The sequence below is a fragment of the Pseudonaja textilis genome, chromosome 9 (genome assembly GCF_049901715.1).
Source record: "Pseudonaja textilis isolate UNSWEBS1 chromosome 9, rPseTex1.2, whole genome shotgun sequence".
Lineage (NCBI taxonomy): Eukaryota > Metazoa > Chordata > Lepidosauria > Squamata > Elapidae > Pseudonaja > Pseudonaja textilis.
Window position 1 is genome coordinate 20953528 of NC_141998.1, and position 18974 is coordinate 20972501.

General features: G+C 40.4%; 1 protein-coding gene across 2 annotated transcripts in view; it reads right to left on the minus strand.

The window, feature by feature from the left end:
- LOC113441897 (opioid-binding protein/cell adhesion molecule homolog) overlaps positions 1-18974 on the minus strand; it is a 766143-nt gene that overhangs the window by 202598 nt on the left and 544571 nt on the right. The gene's annotated exons all lie outside the window — the stretch shown is intronic.

Genomic DNA, 18974 nt, shown 5'->3' on the forward strand with positions numbered 1-18974 from the left:
AGGCTACTTCTGCTGCCTGCCAGATGTCTGCAATTTGGCAATTCGAATCTCACCAGGCTCAAGGTTGACTCAGCCTTCTATCTTTCCGAGGTGGGTAAAACGAGGAGCCAGATTGTTGGAGGCAAATACGCTGACTCTGTAAATCGCTTAGGGAGGGCTGGAAAGCACTATGAAGTAGCATATATATCTAAGTGCTATTGCGATTGCAGCTGAGTATTGCAGTGGGTACTAGGACAATTTTCCAACTTGATGTGATTGGGAAGAGGTCTTCACCTTCTAGAATTCCTAGCCTGCATAGAATTCTCATTTTGGAAGATCTTGCCACCCTGTTTTATAGAATGCATTGGACTCCTGCAGGTAAGACGGGAGATTTATCTTGCTTGTGTCTTCCCCTGTTGTGACACCTGGCTTGGTTTGCTTGTTGGAGTCTCCCAAATGTGCTTTCTCCCTTCCTAGCATCACATGGTCAAGCTACAGGACCATCAGTGAGGGATCTTGCAGTTGGGATGTTGAGAAATGTGTCCTGTCACAAATCAGCATGGTGTTGACCTTGGATGACTTTCTCTGTGTCAGTCTTTCTTCTTCTCCTTCAATGAGTCACCTCTTTTCAGTCTCTGCTCTTAATTCATTGGCCAACAAAGAGCCAATAAGCAAGCAGGCAGCAATAACAAGGAAGGCAGAGAGAAACCTGCAGCTCCAGGAAGTGATTCCTGCAGCCCTTCATTTGGGAGCGTAAGCTTTGGCACATGCCAATCCCCTTAACCTCTGTCACTGGGTGAGGAGTCTTCTTTAAATCTCCTGTCCCTGAGAAAGGGTTGTGCTGCTTCTCATGAACCCAGAAGCCATAAAACTTTCCTAAAAAGTTGCAGGAGAAGAACCTCAGATTAAGGTGGGACACTAATGTGTGTCCTCTTCCAAAATATGATGGGGAATGTGATAGAGCAGCACATACTCTGCTGGAGAGAAGTTCAGAAAATGGCCTCCAGCACAAGTCCGAAAGCTCACAAGACAAAAGCTCTGGTCCTGATGACAGACCCAGTCAGTATCAACTTCGATACAGATTGGGCCTGCCGCAGCTATTTTCTCCATTTCTCAGTTTGACATACTTTGGGAGGGAGGAGGGAGCTTTGGAATGTCAGACTGGACATCAACAACTTACTATCTCATGGGAACCCAGGTCATCTTAACAGTTGCTGGCCAGAGATTGGAAGAGGTTACCAAGCAGATGCCAGAACACCTAATTGGACAAGGTGACCTGTGACAAGGACAGAGGGAGCTGTCTAATATTTACTTATTCTGAAAGTGCGGGAAATAGCCAGAGCTGGTTTTGCATTTCAACTGTGCCGCAATGATGTACTCAATAAAGCAGTTTTTTGAGAAAGCTAAAAGTCTCAGAGTTGCTGGATTGGTTGGGTTCATTACTCAAAACCCTGACACCCAGATTGGACCTTCAACATTATCCTGAGACACGTAGCTTCACCTTCTTTGGTGACAGAGCTGTGTTATGCACCAACATAGACCACATCTCTTTTTTAGGTTTGAGGCATTTGAGGGATTTTAAATCTATGTCAAACCTGTTGTATAGATGACAGTACAGTTACTAACTCTTTTGTTTTCAAAAAGCCAGTTTGGTCTAGTGAATAAAGTACTGGCCTAAGAACCAGGAAACTATAAGGTCTAGTCCTGCCTTAGACATGAAAGCTGGCTGGGTGGCTATCAAGTTGAGAATTACCTGTAAATCATGCGGGTAATAAAATAGCATAACCTAACCTAACCATCACCTAACCAATAGCTAACTAAACCTAAGCATAACCTAAACATAACATAACATAACACTAACACTAACCTAACCCTAACCTAAACAGAACCATAACATAACCTGGAAATAAGGAGAATTTTTCAGACAGGGAGAGCAATCCACCCATGGAACAGAAGTTGCCTTTGGAAGTTGTGGGAGCTTCATCCCTGGAGGCTTTCAAGAAAAGATTGGACTCCCATCTGTCAGAAATGGTGTAGGATCTCATGCTCGGGCAGGGGGGGCTGGACTAGAAGACATACAAGGTCCCTTCCAACTCTGTTAATCTGTAATCTATAACTATAACATAACTATAACTGTAACCATAACATATCTAGGGTCATGATGGGGCTGTTCCACTAACTGGAGGCAGTTAGTGGAACAGTGAACTGAGAAAAAATTCTACCTCCACCTTGTTTGTGTCTTTCTTCCTTACTAAGCCATCTTTTTAATTTTAATGCCCATGTTTATTGTTTTCATATTTTTAATGTTTTATGTCAGGGTATTTTTCTACCCTGTGTTAAGCTGTCTAGAATGGCTTGGTGGTGAGCTGGGTGGTATACCAATTTAATAAATAAATAAAATAAATCTGAAGAACGGCATATCTTTTTAGGAATTACATGGGGATAATGTGAAAGAATTCCGCAGAGGCCCTTGTGTTTATGAATGGGTTTCCTTGAGAATGAATGGAGAATGAATGAAATGCTGATTCTATTAATCACGTGATGGGGATGTTTTCCTGCCTTGTTATTGGCGACCTCTCATATTTAAGCACTTGAAGAAAAGAGGAATATAACCAGTGCGCCGCCAAAAGAGAACAAAAATGACACCCATTCGAAATCCAATCCATAATAGATATGCAGCACCCAAACAAGTCAATAATAAGGATTCTCGGTTCCAAAAAGCCACTGACTGGCTCTCATTGACACATTATAATATTAATCAAGCCTCATAATGTGCAGTGATTTGCATGCCAACAAATATATTTGCACTGCAAATGGTTTGTTGAAAAGCCTCAGAGAAATAGGCCATTCATTGATATTGAATCTGGTGAAGAGAAGAGAGGGGGGAGACAGAGAAGACATGGAGAGAGACATAGAGAGAGGGGGAGAGAGAGAGAGAGACAGAGAGACAGAGAGAGAGATGGAGAGAGAGAAAGAGAGAGAGATGGAGATATAGACAGATAGACAGAGAAAGAGATGGAGAGAGAGACATGGAGAGAGACAGACAGAAAGAAAGAGAGACGGACACAGAGAGAGAGAGATGGAGAGAGAGAGAGAGAGAGAAAGAGAGACAGAGAGAGGGAGGGAGAGAGGGGGAGAGAGAGAGAGAGATGGAGAGAGAGAAAAAGAGAGAGATGGAGATATAGACAGAGAGACAGAGAAAGAGATGGAGAGATAGAGAAAGAGAGAGAAATGGAGGGAGACAGACAGAAAGAAAGAGAGACAGACACAGAGAGAGAGATGGAGAGAGAGAGAGAGAGAGAAAGAGAGAGAGAGACAGAGACAGAAGGAGAAACAGAGAGAGATGTTTCCTTTTACAGAAATCTCCTTATAGGGTTTGCAACCTCCCTCCTTTTTTATTTGCTTCTTTTTTGGATTTGGCAAAGAAAATCATTAGCATTCATTCCAATCATCCCCTCAAGCCTCAGTGCTAAGGCACGTAACTGAATCCGTACTGAGAGGAATACAAAAGGGGAGGAAAAAAGGCCTCCAAATCCAATTTAATGTCTCCATTTATTGTTTTTCATGTTTTATAATGGTGTTTTTAATGATCAGTTGTTAAGCCAGCGGGAGTCACCTTTGGCAAGATGGGTGGCGTATAAGTTTAATAAATAAATAAACAAACAAACAAACAAACAAACAAATAATAAAGGCAACTCCAGAGACAATGAAGAATAAAATGCAGTTTGATTAGGAAAGTGTGGGAATATGTGATTTTAGCCAATGGAGACTCAAACAGCCAACCAACAGTCCCAAAAGTGCTTTTTCTGGAGGCAACTGGACTTTCTTGCTTTGTTTTGTTTTCTCTTGAAGACGTTTCGCTTCTCATCCAAGAAGCTTCTTCAGCTCTGACTGGATTGTGGGGAAGGGAAGGATTTATACTCTTGAGAAAGCAACTTTGGGACCACCATGACCTAGATGACTGAGAATCTCTATAGACTTTTAGGCAACCAACATGTTTGGCTTTATTGTTCCTTCTGAATGAGTCGTTGCTTGATTGCAGGTCATCAATTATTTTTAAAAAGAGATGCATTTTGAGGAGCTGAGTTAAGTTCTCTAAAATGGATAGAATTTCATATTGCTTTCAAATGATCTGAGGTCGCTCCTTATGTGGGATGTTAAAGCATTGGCCTTGATATCCACAGTTAAGAATCCTGAAGCTTCCTAACATTTGGGGTTATGATTCTCCTAAACCCACATCATTTGCCATGGTGAAAAACCCTTAAGGAGTCATAATTTAAGATAAAGAAAAAAATAAATTCAATAAAGGATAAGAACAAGGCTTGGAAATAAGCTGCATAGCTTTGTGTTAAAGTCTCAACTTTCCCAATTTTGATTTATTAACTTTGAAGCCAGGAGAAGCTGAGAGAGAGAGGGAGGGAGGGAGGGAGAGAGAGAGAGAGAGAGAGAGAAATGCAGAGATTCAGATATAATTCTCACTGTACTTTGTGGAAGAGCACACATTTTATGTCCTTAATCCTACGGCACAGAAACAGTTATCCTGTAGTTCTCATTCAATACAACAAAGCAGAAATGTCTTTTGGAATTCATTGGAAATAGACCTTTTAAGAAAATTCTTAAGGCTGCCCAGGAAGCCCTCCACTTACAACCAGAATTTAGGTTGCTAAGTAAGATGGTTTATTAAGTGAGTTGTGTTTGATTATCACAGAGTGAGAAAATCTCCAAAAACCTAAAATAGATTTCAGCACCGTTTGAAGGAAGGCTACACTTGGAATCCTTCATCCAGTTTGGGTCGCCACGATGTAAAAAAAGATGTCGAGACTCTAGAAAGAGTGCAGAGAAGAGCAACAAAAATGATTAGGGGACTGGAGGTTAAAAGAATCTAAAGAATGGTTGCTGGAATTGGGTATGTCTAGTTTAATGAAAAGAAGGAATAGAGGTGACATGATAGCAGTGTTCCAATACCTCAGGGGCTGCCACAAAGAAGAGGTAGTCAAGCTATTCTCCAAAGCACCTGAGGGCGCAGGACAAGAAGCAAGGGATGGAAACTAATCAAGGAAGGAAGTAACCTAGAACAAAGGAGAAATTTCTTGATAGTTAGAACAATTAATTAGTGGAACAACTCCAGAAGTTGTAGGTGCTCCATCAGTGGAAGTTTTTAAGAAGAAATTGGATAACCATTTGTCTGAAGTAGAGTAGGGTTTCCTGCCCAAGTAGGGGGTTGGACTAGAAGATCTCCAAGGTCCCTTCCAACTCTGTTAGTCTATTCTATTCTATTCTATTCTATTCTATTCTATTCTATTCTATTTCCCCCCACTTCCATTTTTAATCAGCAGCAATTCTAATTTGCATCTGAAAAACTTCCCAGACTGGCCTCTATCCAGTTAAGTGGCAAAAGGTCCACCTTGGAAGTCTCAATGTTGAACACCATCTGCCAGTCTGCCGAGGATGGATTCTAAGAGCAAATATTCTAATCAAGAGCCAAGAAACTTCAAATAAGGTCAGAAATTCAGTTTTGCTTCCTGCTATTAGCTTTGTTTCTACAACAGAAGAACTGATGAACCATTAGGGCGATTCTGACTGGAAGTGAGGCAGTTCTGCATCCAATACACCAAGATGATTCACACATGCCCTATGTTGTAACTTGGAGCCTTTGAAGGAAAGAATATGATTAAACTTTCAGCAGAGACTAATAAATAATCAATTAGCAACAGCAATGATGGTATAGACCCACTTGCATTCGCTTTTATGGAGAAGTATCCCAAAAATATGATGGCCACAGACAGAAAAGCAGAAATATCTCAGAAAAAAATAAATACAGGTAGAATTTACACTTTGTTGTGCCTTTGAACCTTCAGATCATTCAAAATTACAACGGCAGTGAAAAACATGACTTATGAACATTTTCACGCTTATGACCGTTGCAACATCCCCGTGGTCACGTGGTTTACATTTGGATGCCTGGCAACCAACTCACACATATGACGGTTACGGGGTAGCTGTGTGATCCTCTTTTGCGACCTTTTGATAAGCAAAAGACAATGGGTAAAGACAGATCCACTTCACAACGGAGTTGACAACTCATAAAACATTCCTAGGCTTGTTTTAGTAGTTGCCATTTAAAAAAAAGGGGGGGTGGGGTGGGAAGGAAATCTGGAAGAGCAGTGCAGCAGTTTGAAATTGAAAGTACATTCCAACTCTTATCTTTAAAAGATTGTAACTAAACTACCAGCACCTTTGCCCAAGAATATATTTAAGTGGAGAACGTGAATGATGATGAATGATCAATTGGAGAATCTGGCTTATGAGACAATTAGGAGGGAGGGGGGAAACAGGGTCACAGGGGATGTAAATTATGTATGCCAGAGTTGGCTTCATACAGGGCAATGCCAGTATGTCGCCTCTAATAAATCCTTTGAAGTTTTTTGAAGTTTGGCTCAAGAATCATGATTTAATTAGGGCGATGGCTGGAATCCTGACAGGAGTTTCTAACTTAACCACAGCAGCGATTCCCTTATAACAAACGTGGCAAGAAAAGTTATGAAATGGGGCGAAACAATTTTCTCGCTTAGCAAACATACATGTGGGGCTTCGATTGTGATTGTCAGTTCAGGACTAGCCATAGCTTGATTTTGTGCAGTCACCAGGTTTGTAAATTGGAAGCAAACTAACCGAAAAACAAAGCCATTCAAAATAGCCAATCCCCCCACCAGTGGAGGCGGCACACATTCCTGTTCATCTGAGATTGAATTACTTGGAGAATATCATTCCAAATGAGATTATAGAGATAATTTACAACTTGTAACTGCTTATTTAAAGATTCTTCAAAGTCATACTGGCACTGAAAAAAGTGCCTTACAACCTTTCCTCGTGCTTACAATTGTTGGAACGTCCCTGGGTGATGTGATCAAAATTCGCACCTTTGCCAACTGTGTATTTATGACAGTTAAGTGTCCTGGAGTCACGACATGATCAACATTTTTCCCTTCCTAACAGCAGCTAGGATCTCATATGCACAATGTTGGAAAAACCCAAAAAGCCTGCAGACGATATTATAATAAAATAATAATAATAATTCTGGAATGTGCAGAGATGGATAGGTTAACCCTAAAAATTAAAGGAAAAGAGGATTCGGACTATTTTGTAACATGAGAACTATTCTATAAATGGTTAAATGACAGATATTGAGGTTAAAGGAGTAGAATTAGGTGAAATATGGTTTATAGGCAAAAGAAAAACACATGAGTAAATATTTCTGATGGTTATATCATTGATACTATAATGGAAGATAATATATGTTATAATATGATTGATGTTATATTTGTAATATATATTTGTTTATATATTACTGCATATTTATATATACATATGATCATAATGATGTTGATAATATTTGTATGTTAACACCTTGTACACCTAGAGACCATACTGCTCAACATAGAAAGGAAATGTATGATATAAAACAATTAAAATATTTTTTAAAAAAACACATTTTTCCCTTCCCAGGGACTTCTGACAAGCAGTGTCAATGGGAAAAAGCCAGATTTTGCTTAACAGCCTCTTGATGAACTTAATAACTGCAGGAAGAAAAGTCATAAAATGGGGAGCAATTCACTTAACAACCTCATCGCTTAGTGACAGATGTTCCAATCCTAATTATGGTCCTAAGTTGAGGGCTATCTGTAATAGATATTTTTAAAAAGGGATTTCTCTCTAAAATCTGTGTGCCTGTGTATGTATTTCATTGAGCTCTGCATCAGAATATTAAGGTAAAGGTAAAGGTTCCTCTTGCACATATATGCTAGTCGTTTCTGGCTCTGGGGGCAGTGCTCATCTCTGTTACAAAGCTAGAGAGCCAGCGCTGTCTGAAGACGTCTTCATGGTCATGTGGCCGGCATGATTCAATGCTTTCGAAGGTGCACAGAACGGTGTTACCTTCCCACCAAAGTGATCCCTATTCTTCTACTTGCATTTTTACATTTTGCTTTCAAACTGCTAGGTTGGCAGAAGCTGGGACAAGTAATGGGAGCTCACCAGTGCTAGGAATTCAACCTCCGAACTGCCAACCTTTCTGATTGACAAGCTCAGCATCTTAGCCACTGAGCCACCACATCAGAATATTGGGGAAGAGCAAAAGCTAATAGTTAACTAACTTCCAATCTCCCCACCAGTGGAGGCGGCACACATTCGGCCGCCAGTTCATATTGATACATCCAGAGGTTTGATTTCAACCTCAAATTATCTCTTTCTGATTAGAATCTTGACTCTGTAACCTTCGATTGAACTGCCAGCCGATCTGAACGCAGGCAATGATATAATGCACTTATTTTACTGCTTATCTTGAGCTTCTCTTCCACATATTCGTGAAATCCCTAGGGTTTTGAGGGCTCCTCTTTGTCCTGTTCGCAGTCACTCATCAGCCTTTGCATTCTCTTGTAAAACCCGAGAAAATCAAACCTCTAGAATGGGAATATTTGTTTTCCCTTAAGTTTGCTCTCTTCTGTACTGGTAGGAGGGAGTGTTGATTAACAAAAGGTGTTAGAAAATAATTAAAATGTAAGCATTCTTCCTCGTTCTTAATACCAGATGTTAGGGTTTGGTTTCCTTTCCCCTTCAGACCAACACAACTATTTTTTGCTTATTTTTTTTTTTAAAAATCTGGAGATTCTGTGAGAGGCAGGTTGTGTTTTCTTCTGAAGTTGGCACTCAACCATTAGTTAATTCAGTTGCTGCAAACATCTTGAAGACTGGCTTAGCTGCAGTGATGATGACACAATTGTTCTGTCAATTTGAAGAGACAAATTTCATTGTTTATCCTCCCTCTCATCTCAGATTCCTTTGTAGTTTTACAGAGCATGCTGGAAAGTAATTCTCATGGCACATGGGATCGTATGCCATCTATAACTGCTCGGTGACATCTCCTGCAACACTGAAGGTACAGGTGATTTCCACTGCTAACGAATTCCATTGCTAAGGAAGGACGGTGTTAAGTGAGACACTCCCGATTTTACAACCTTTTTAGGCCAACTTGGCAATGGCCAACTAGCCATGGCTGATTCACTGCAACTAACTCACTGCAACACAATTCATCACGGGCTAAGAGTTACACTAATGTTAAAGAAATAGTGGAATAGCATCATTAAAGAAAGGATGCCATGGGGGGACACAATGAATGACAAAAAGTAAAATAATGTTTTAATGATGTTAAATACTTAAATTGAATTGTTGAATCATCCCGCAGCAAGTTGTCCCATGATGAGTTGGCCATGGAGAATTGTCCTGCCATGTGTTGGCCACGGAGAATTGTCTTGCCTTGAGTTGGACATGGAGAATTGTCTTGCCAGGAGTTAGACATGGAGAACTGTCCTGCCATGATTTGGCCATGGAGAATTGTCCTGCCATGAGTTGGACATAGAGAATTGTCCTGCTATGAGTTGGACATGGAGAACTGTCTTGCCTTGAGTTGGACATGGAGAACTGTCTTGCCATTAGTTGGACATGGAGAATTGTCTTGCCAGGAGTTGGCCATGGAGAACTGTCCTGCCATGAATTGGCTATGGAGAATTGTCTTGTCATGAGTTCGCTATGAAAAATTGTCCTGCCATGTTGGTCATGATGAATTGGCCATGCCAAATTGGTTGCAGTGAGGTGTCCTATTCTGCACTTCAGATATTTCAGTGAATCATGTGCTGATTAACCAAATTTAACCTGTCCATTGTCTTTGCTTGTCAGAAATAAGTTGGGAAGGTTACAAAGGTTACGTGACCTGGGATGATGCAACCATTGCAAACTCATGCTAGTTGCCAAACATCTGGAGTTTGATCACATGGGGATGGTCATAAAGATGGTTGTAATCATCATCAGTCACCCTTTTCAGTGTTGCAACTTCGAACGGTTACTCACAAATGCTTTTAAGTCAATGTATACCTGTAATCCTATGATGCAACTCCCAAATTTCAACATGAAGACTTTGGAATCGTACTAGGAACGGCCCTGCTGAATCAATCCCAAGCTCCCATCTTAACCGGACCGATCTTTTCAGATTGTTTAATTTGTGAATTAATAAGAAAACTCAGGAGTAGAATTCAAACAGAAGATTAGAATGTGCAGCTAAAGCAACTGCAGCATAAAATGTGCAGTATGGCAGCAAATCATAGGGTGCCTCAGGCTGATATTACGCTAGATTTAGCTGACTCTTTGGCCCCAAGACCTTTTATTTTTATTGACTCAGCTTATGAGAAGAGGGTGCAACCACTAGCTTCATATTTGGAACCTCCTACATCTAATGATCTGCTCTGTGAAAACTCCCTCACCTCGTCTTCTCCTTTTGATGCAGATTTCGTTACTGCCTATGTCACTGGCTGGTATTTTCTCAGTCTAGTTTTATACGATATTTAGCTGCTCATACCATTTTTACTTCTCAGTTGCATTTGACCTATGACATCCCAGCAGTGTGCAGACAATTGGGTTAATGTCACACATCAGGCATTAATATTCGTGACACACAGTTTTCTCATAACCCTTTTGCTGATCTCCGCTGTTATATTTTTTTTAAAAAAACCACTCTAATTATTTGTATGATGATTATTTGGCCATGTTACAAGTTTTTTTTCTTTTTTTCTTTAATATCCCAGGAGAACATTTTGAAATCTTAACAAGGTTCTGAGATATTATATTGGTATACCAGAGCGAATAACATTTGGGTTTATACCTTAGAGGTCATTCATTTCTTCCGACCTTGGGGTTTTGACTCCATAATTGACACATTTTTAGATGTGTGCATGTGTTCCTATTCTAGGTATGGTTGCCCATAATATGCAAAACTACCTGGACCATATTTGGAGTGATGAAATGCTGATACCAACATCCCAAAGGGAAAATGGAAGCATGGTTGCATAATATTACCCCATCCTTACATGCTGTTTACCCTAATCTTTAAGTAAGGCCACACCTGGAATACTGCATCCAGTTTTGGTCACTACATTACAAAAAAAGACTTTGGAAAAAATGCAGAGAAGAATAAATAAAATGATTAAAGGCTTGGAGACTAAAACATATGAAGAATGGTTGCAGGAACTGGATAGGCTATTCTAGAGATAAGAAAGACTATAGGGTAACATAATAGCAGTGTTCCAGTATTTGAAGGGCTGCCACAAAGAAGGGTGTCAACTTATTTTCCAACCAGAAGGCAAGACAAGAAACAAGGGATGGAAATTAATCAAGGAGAAAAGCAATCTTGAATTAAGGAAAAAAATTCCTAACAGTGAGAACAATTAACCAGTGGAACAGAAGTTGCCTTCAGAAATCGTGGGCTGCTCCATCACTGGAGGTTTTTAAGAAGAGACTGGACAGTCACTTGTCTGAAATGGTACAGGGCCTCTTGCTTGAGAAGGGGGTTGGACTAGAAGACCTCCAAGGTCCCTTCCAGCTCTATTCTGATTGATTGATCAATGCTTTCTCCTCCACTCAACACAGACTTTCTGTGTTCTATTTAGGGTAGAGCTGATGCTAAGACGAGTGACATTTATATGTTTGGTAGCACATCAACTGAGTGGACCGGGCTGCAGAAAGTTAAGCAAAGGAAGAGAATGAACAGGGCAATTTCATTCCATTTGAAATAACCCGTAAAGAACTATGTGTACCACGGCAAGATTGTCTGTGAGGCATAAATGTCAGGTTTATGAACAATTGAGCAACTCTGTCCCTGTTCAAAATTGTTCTTTTTAAGGTCAGAGAAATAAGTGTTCCCTGCGGCAACACGACACCTCTGCAAAGTGCAGTATAGCAACGATGGAGAGGGAGTTGTTAGACCTTCCTAATCTTTGTTTAGAAAGAAAGTCCAGGATGAGGAGCAGAGAATTTTCATCCACCGTACTGTCTGCTGATCCTTGACTATGCCACGCCAGGACTGCTGCACTGCTGAACACCTGATTTTTATTAACCTGGTTTCAAACAGCTCTCAGCAGGGTTTCTAATTCCGGCCAACAGCAGGGGCTTGGTGAGGTCAAAGAATATAGGAATTCCTAGTAGAGGCACTGCATTCTGGGGGATGGCACACTGTTAATTTGCTGTGTATGAATGGCAAGATGCTGGAGGAAACACTTTCCTGCAAATTAAAATACAAGCTGATCTAATCTTCAATGTGCATGGCTAGAAAGAATTTCTTCTTCATCTCCCTTTCTTTTCTCCCTTTTTTCACTGAAGTTTTGTAGGATGTTATTTTAGTTGGAAAGAGTTTTCCAACGGGACCTAAATTGCCTGTTTGGCAAGAAAAGTCATCTTTAACCATTCATAATCTGAGGGGGAAAAAAGGAACGCTCCAAAGTGCCGATTGTATGTCAAAATACATTAAGAGGCGCATATAGAAACGGGGTCTAAATGGAATTTGGGAGGCTGGTTTTATTTTCATTGTTTGCAGATTCGTGCAGGAAGAGAGTGGTGGAATAAACTTATCAATGAACACAAAATGCATTCACATGAGCTAGTAATAGTCTGCTGCAGCTCTTCAGGTTTCATGGAAATGCACAATTTGCTCTTGCAAATAAGTTTATTTAAAAAGGGCCTGAGTTGGAATAGAAAGCAGTAACTGACTAGGCAGGTAAATCAATTGCAGAATAAAATGAGTATAGTAGGCAATGCACAACCAAGTTTGCATTCTCCAGCACCCAGCATATTTATCGGTGGAGATAAATGTCCCGAACACATAATACAATTGGGGAAGCAAGCTCCAGTCTCAATTGCATCTCGTCAGCCAGAAAATCATTTTCAAACCATCCCATGGATTGTAACTCTGTTTCCCTAGACAACAGCAAGACAAATAACTACAAATAAGAATATCAGATTTGTGCTGGAAGAATCTGAAGGATCAATTCTCAACAGCAAAGGGACAGAGAAAGGCCTGTAGTTTTGCTTTCATCTAGTGGCCAGATAGTTTTTTGCAGTCTGCTTCTGGGAGATTCATCACAAAACCAGCAAATGGCCAAGATGTCAGAATTCTATCTGAAGAAATCTATTGGAAACATGGAACTCTGAGATGAACTATCTTTTGAGACCACAGTTTTTCAACCTTGGTAGGTTGAAAATGTGTGGACTTCAGCTCCCAGAATTCCCCAGGTTGAGAGTTGGGAGTTGAAGTCTACCCATCTTTACTAGCTATCAAGGTTGAGGAACCATGGTCTAGAACAGAGGTCTCCAACCTCAGCAAATTTACAACTTGTGAATCTCAACTCCCAGAAGTCCTCAGTCAACTTTACAAGTCAATAAATTGCCAAGATAGGAGACCCCTGGTCTAGATGAGCAAGGTGAATCCTCAAAATATATTCATGGAGCAATTGATGAAACAATTGACAAGGAGCAATGTTTTGGAGACTTCTAGAAGAAGGAAGGAAGGAAGGAAGGAAGGAAGGAAGGAAGGAAGGAAGGAAGGAAGGAAGGAAGGAAGGAAGGAAGGAAGGAAGGACCAAGATAATCCAGAAATTTGAGACTATATAAATTTGTGAGCTATTAATTTCTTTTGTCCTTGGGCAGCAAAGTCTGCTCAGAAATGCTTCATATTCAGTGGTACAGTAATAGGACACATATGAAGATTATGGACAAGGTAATGTAAATAATAACATAAATAACAAAACAAGAATAACATTTAGAATAACTTCATCAATTATATAATTTCTAAATGCTGCCTGAAAACTTTTAAAAATTATTTTATGCATTTTGTAGGCTAGAACTATCCTTCCAGTTGTTTAACATTTTGGACGTTGTGCTAAAAGATCTATACCACACCATCTGGGCAGAGTCAGGAGGAAAAAAAAAACTTGATTTGATTTAAATGCAAATTGTATTAAATTATATAGTGCAAGCATGATTATTCCCTGTCAACATCCCAATTTCCCATTTGTTTCTTATTACAAGTACTTATATGCCATTTACTTCTATACTGTCTCCGTTTTATCACGTTGAAAACTGCAATTTAGCAGACATTTTCAGACGGACTCTGAAAGCAGTACACAATTGTGGGTTTTTCATGAGATGGTCCTGATTCACAAGAACTCAAATTAAGTTTAAATGTAAATCTATTAAAATATATGATCCAAGACAAAAAAGGCAAAAGATTTAAAAAAAAAGAACACAGGATACGAATTTCTAGAAGAAAATCCAATTCTAGCTATGACTAACAATAGCTTAGATTCAGTGAAGCCACTGTGAAGCAAATTTCAGTGAAACCATTCAGTGAAGTAAATTTTGACCACCATTGCAATGGGAGAGGCAGATATTTCTCTCTCTGGGCACAATGAGTATATATCTGCTGAACAAAACTCCGCATTGGTGACAGGAAAGGCATCTGGCCATTAAACACATTGCTGGCTCCATTCAGTTGGCCAGACTCACCCCACAAGGGTTTATGGGGTCATTAGATGATGATGATGATGATGATGATGATGATGATGATGATGATGATGATGATGATGATGATGATGATTGCATAGCAAAAATTTGAACACCATTCTGGAAAATTCTGAAACCTGATCATTAAAAAAAAGTACACAATTGTCATGTGTGATTGATCTGGGTAGAACATGGAATCATAGAGTTGGAAGAGAAATTGGAAGTCTTTTACTACAACCCCCTGTTTCTTAAAATCTCCATTAGGTGTGATCAGAGGGAAATTTACTTTCCTTTGCAAGGATAACAAGTCAGGGCATAGAAATTGGAAGAAATATTGAGAGTGCTGATAAAACTAGAATGCTGTCGAAAAGAGCAATTTTCAACCAGGGTTTTACTGTAAATCCCAACTCTGATATTTAGCATGGCCTGGAATCAAGTGTACATATCTACCAAAAAAACAAACAAACCCATATCTGTATAAAACGGGTCACTTCCTCATATAATCACCAATTAAAAATTCACAACAAGTCAAGCAACAATAACTAGGGTTGGCCAGAAAACAAGACAGCTGAGAAATCAGCACGTTGGTGGGGGAGAAAACAAAAATTCAGAGCGAAAGCTCAGGAGATCCATCAGTCCTGCCAACATCTTGGGGCTCAACTCCACAAGCCATATGGCTTCCCTTTTGACCTTTCTGCTTTTCTTTTGACTTTTTACCAGCAGGGTCTTCTTTTACTCGGCTTGTTATTCTTGGCACCGGGAATGACACTGCTCAGAGACATTTGACCTCAATCATGGAAAGTATCAGATGGTACCAGATGGTAACCATCTGGAAACAGCATCCAACTTGAACCTTGAGGGAAGATTGTTTGTTTGTTTGTGTGTATGTGTGTGTGTGTGTGTGTTTCTGATTCTCTCTCTCTCTATTCTATCTATCTATCTCTCTCTCTCTCTCTCTCTCTCTCTCTAATATCTATCTATCTACATCATATCTATCTGTGTCTGTCTGTCTCTATCAATCTATCTGTCTCTATCTGTCTGTCTGTCTGTCTATCTAATATCTATCTCTATCATATCATATCATATCATAGCTGTCTGTCTGTCTCTCTCTGTTTGTGTATATGTGTGTGTGTGTTTCTGATTCTCTCTCTCTCTATTCTATCATCTATCTATCTATCTATCTATCTATCTATCTATCTATCTATCTATCTATCTATCTATCTCTGTCTCTCTATCTAATATCTATCTATCTACATCATATCTATCTGTGTCTGTCTGTCTATCAATCTATCTGTCTCTATCTGTCTGTCTGTCTGTCTATCTAATATCTATCTCTATCATATCATATCATATCATAGCTGTCTGTCTGTCTCTCTCTCTCTCTCTTATCTACCTACCTATCTATCTATCTGTGTCAGTTTGTCCCTATCAATCTATCAACCTATCAATCAATCTATCTATCTATCTAATATCTATCTATCTAATATCTATCTCTATCTCTATCATATCAATATGCCTTCCTGTCTGTCTGTCTGTCTGTCTGTCTCTCTCTCTCTCTCTCTCTTTATCTATCTATCTCCTATCCATCCATCCATCCATCCATCCATCCAACCTTGCCATTGGCAAACACTCCCTGTGGCGATTCCTTAAAAATAAGCCTGCAAACATTCTGCTGAAACACCTGAATCTCCTTTGGAGCCATCCACCTCCGAAGGGAAGCCAGTAAGGCACTGAGGCATGGAATCTGCAGGAGGCAGCTCCATCTGCTACCTGCCAGCTCACCTAGGCTTACCACAGTGGGGAAACTTTTAACACAGAGCAGGAAGACGGCAAAGTTCATCCGCTCAGACACCAAGCTTGGAACAAATCAGCTTTCTAAAGATAGAATCCTTGGGAAGGAAGATGCTAGTAACACGTAACTACACTTTCAATTTCCAAGCTGCCGCATTGCTCTTTCATAACCCCCTTTTCTCCTCCCTTTCTGTTGGCAACTCTAAAAAGACCATAGAAATATTTTATGAGTTGACTCTTCGATTATTTCATCAGCCACCAACTTCGGCTTTTTTAACCATTACCTGCAGACCAATCCTTCTCAGGTGGAATTTCCAAACAAGATCAAGGTATATATTTAAAATCTACCACAAATATCAGCATGTTAAAAACCACCACAGTGCTGTTGACAGTAGTTGTTCTAAATTTATTTATGACTCTTTATTTTTAGCTGCCTGTAATTTGTCCAGACAGATGTTACCATAAGACAACTAACAATTGGTTTTTTTTTTTTTAGAATTAGAGAGAGGGAGGAAAAAACTGTGTGAGGAACATTAAAAATTACCCAACATAAATAAACAGATACAAATTTATGGTGATGATAGATCATATACAACAATCCCATTGGAATAAAATGAATGCCAGCAGTTTAAAAGTTATCTTATAAAGTAATAAAAACTATGTAAAATAAGCTTTTTATCAATCCAGTATCAGTTGTTTGCAGATGTTAACTGTTGCTATACAAAAACCTGGCAACATTATATGAAATAGAAATTTTCCTTATCTGAAAGGAGACAGTTGACATAATATTCATCAAAGAGACTTGGCAAGGGAGATACCAAGTTTATGAAAAGAGAAACATATTTTCATGCACATGTTTTTCCTATAAATTCAGAAGGTATTCTTCTGGGAAACTCATATAAAATTAGGAAGCCATAAATTTTTCAGTGCAGGTTGGAATCAGGAAAATCAGCAGAGAGCGTTTCCAACATTCAACAATGCACTTCCTGGTCTTTCTAAAAGCTGTGTGGTAAAGAGAATTTGGAAAATAATGTTATTTTGAATTGGGTATGTCCAGGAGTGGAATTCAAATTTTTTAACAAGCAGTTCTGTGGACATGGCTTAGGTGGTGGGCGTGGCTTGGTGGTCATGTGACTGGATGTACATGGCATGGTGGTCATGTTATTGGCTAGGTGTGGCCAACTCAATATCACTCACATTGAGGCACGCATCTCCTCCCCTGGCCTCTCATGACTGTGGGAGTGCTGCAACAGTCGTAAGTGTGAAAAATGGTCATAAGTCACTTTTTTCAATGCCATTGTAACTTTGAATGGTCACTTCACACAAGCAAAGTACCAGTAAAGGAGGGCAAAAAAACTCCAGAGAAGTTCCTGAGACAGGAAGTCTAGTCCTGCCAAGAATGTAATAAGGGTTAACGGAGAGGCAGTTTCTGAAAGCAACACCAGAATGTTTCTTTCCTGCCTTCCTTACAGGATTAGTCCAGTAATTTCTTCTAACAATTGGTTCTCCAAACTGCTTAGAATGTTAACAACCGGTTCTAGCAAATAGGTGTGAACTGGTAGAATCCCAGCCCAGGGTACATCTAGTCTAATGAAAAGAAGGACTGGGGTGACATGATAGCAGGGTTCCAATATCTCAGGGGCTGCCCCAAAGAAGAGGGAGTCAAGCTATTCTCCAGAGCACCTGAAGGCAGGGCAAGAGGCAAAGGGTGGAAACTCATCAAGGAGAGAAGCAACTTAGAACTAAAGAGAAATTTCCTGACAGTCAGAACAATTGATCAGTGGAACAGCAGTTGTTGGTACTCCAACACTGGTGGTTTTTAAGAAGAAATTGGACAGCTATTTGTCTGAAATGGTATAGGGTCATGATGGTGAATGTATCTCACTTCTGCCAGCACATGAGGGATTACTTGGAAGAGCCCCACTGCGCATGCACACATGCCACCCCCTGACAGCTGATTGTCGGGTATCTGGTGTACATTCGCAGGGGGTGGGGTGCATAGGAGATGTGTGTGCATGCACAGAGACACGGGGGGCACATGGGAGTCTCACGAGCATGAGCAGAAACATAATATAACTCCGCCCTCTTATGACGTGAACTGAGTCTGCCACTATAAAAGGTTCACCTCTGCTGAGAGCCTCGGCTTTTCTGGCGAAGTATCTTGACAGACTAGGATTGTCTCTGGAATATAAACAAATAGAATGAGCATACCACCACCCCCTACCTGAGAATACTAGACCAGACGGCCACAGGGTGGGGCTGAACTCTATTGCAGTGTGTCTAGAAAAGGTATTCACTGGTAAGTCTACCAACGGCCCTTCTCCGTCGCTAGAGTCCAGCAATGGGACATACCAAAGCCTGCATGCCCAGGGGGGAGACTCGGCTGGTCCTCTTAATCCAACCCAGGAACCACCTGCTGGAGTACCCTTCGTCCAAATGCAGCCTGTGCAGATGCAAAGGAGTCCAGCCCGTACTGTCAGCTGAACGGGGAAGGTGAGGTCCACGTAGCAGCTCTACAGATTTCTTCGATCGGAGCCTGCATGGCCCGAAGCTGCCAAAGTTGCTGCGCTCTGGGTAGAGGATGCAGTCAGTTTCTTGGGAGCTGGCAAGCTAAGAGTTTCATATGCAGTAGAAATGCATGCTCTGATCCACCTACTCGACATGAGAGATGAGGCCTTAGACCCCAAGGAGACAGGTTGAAAAGACACAAAGATTGATGACTCAGTTTTGCGAAAAGGTGCAGTTTGTTTGATATAAATCCTGAGTGCCCTTTTCACGTCCAATGTGTGCCACTGACTGGGGTTTTATGAGCATGCACAGGG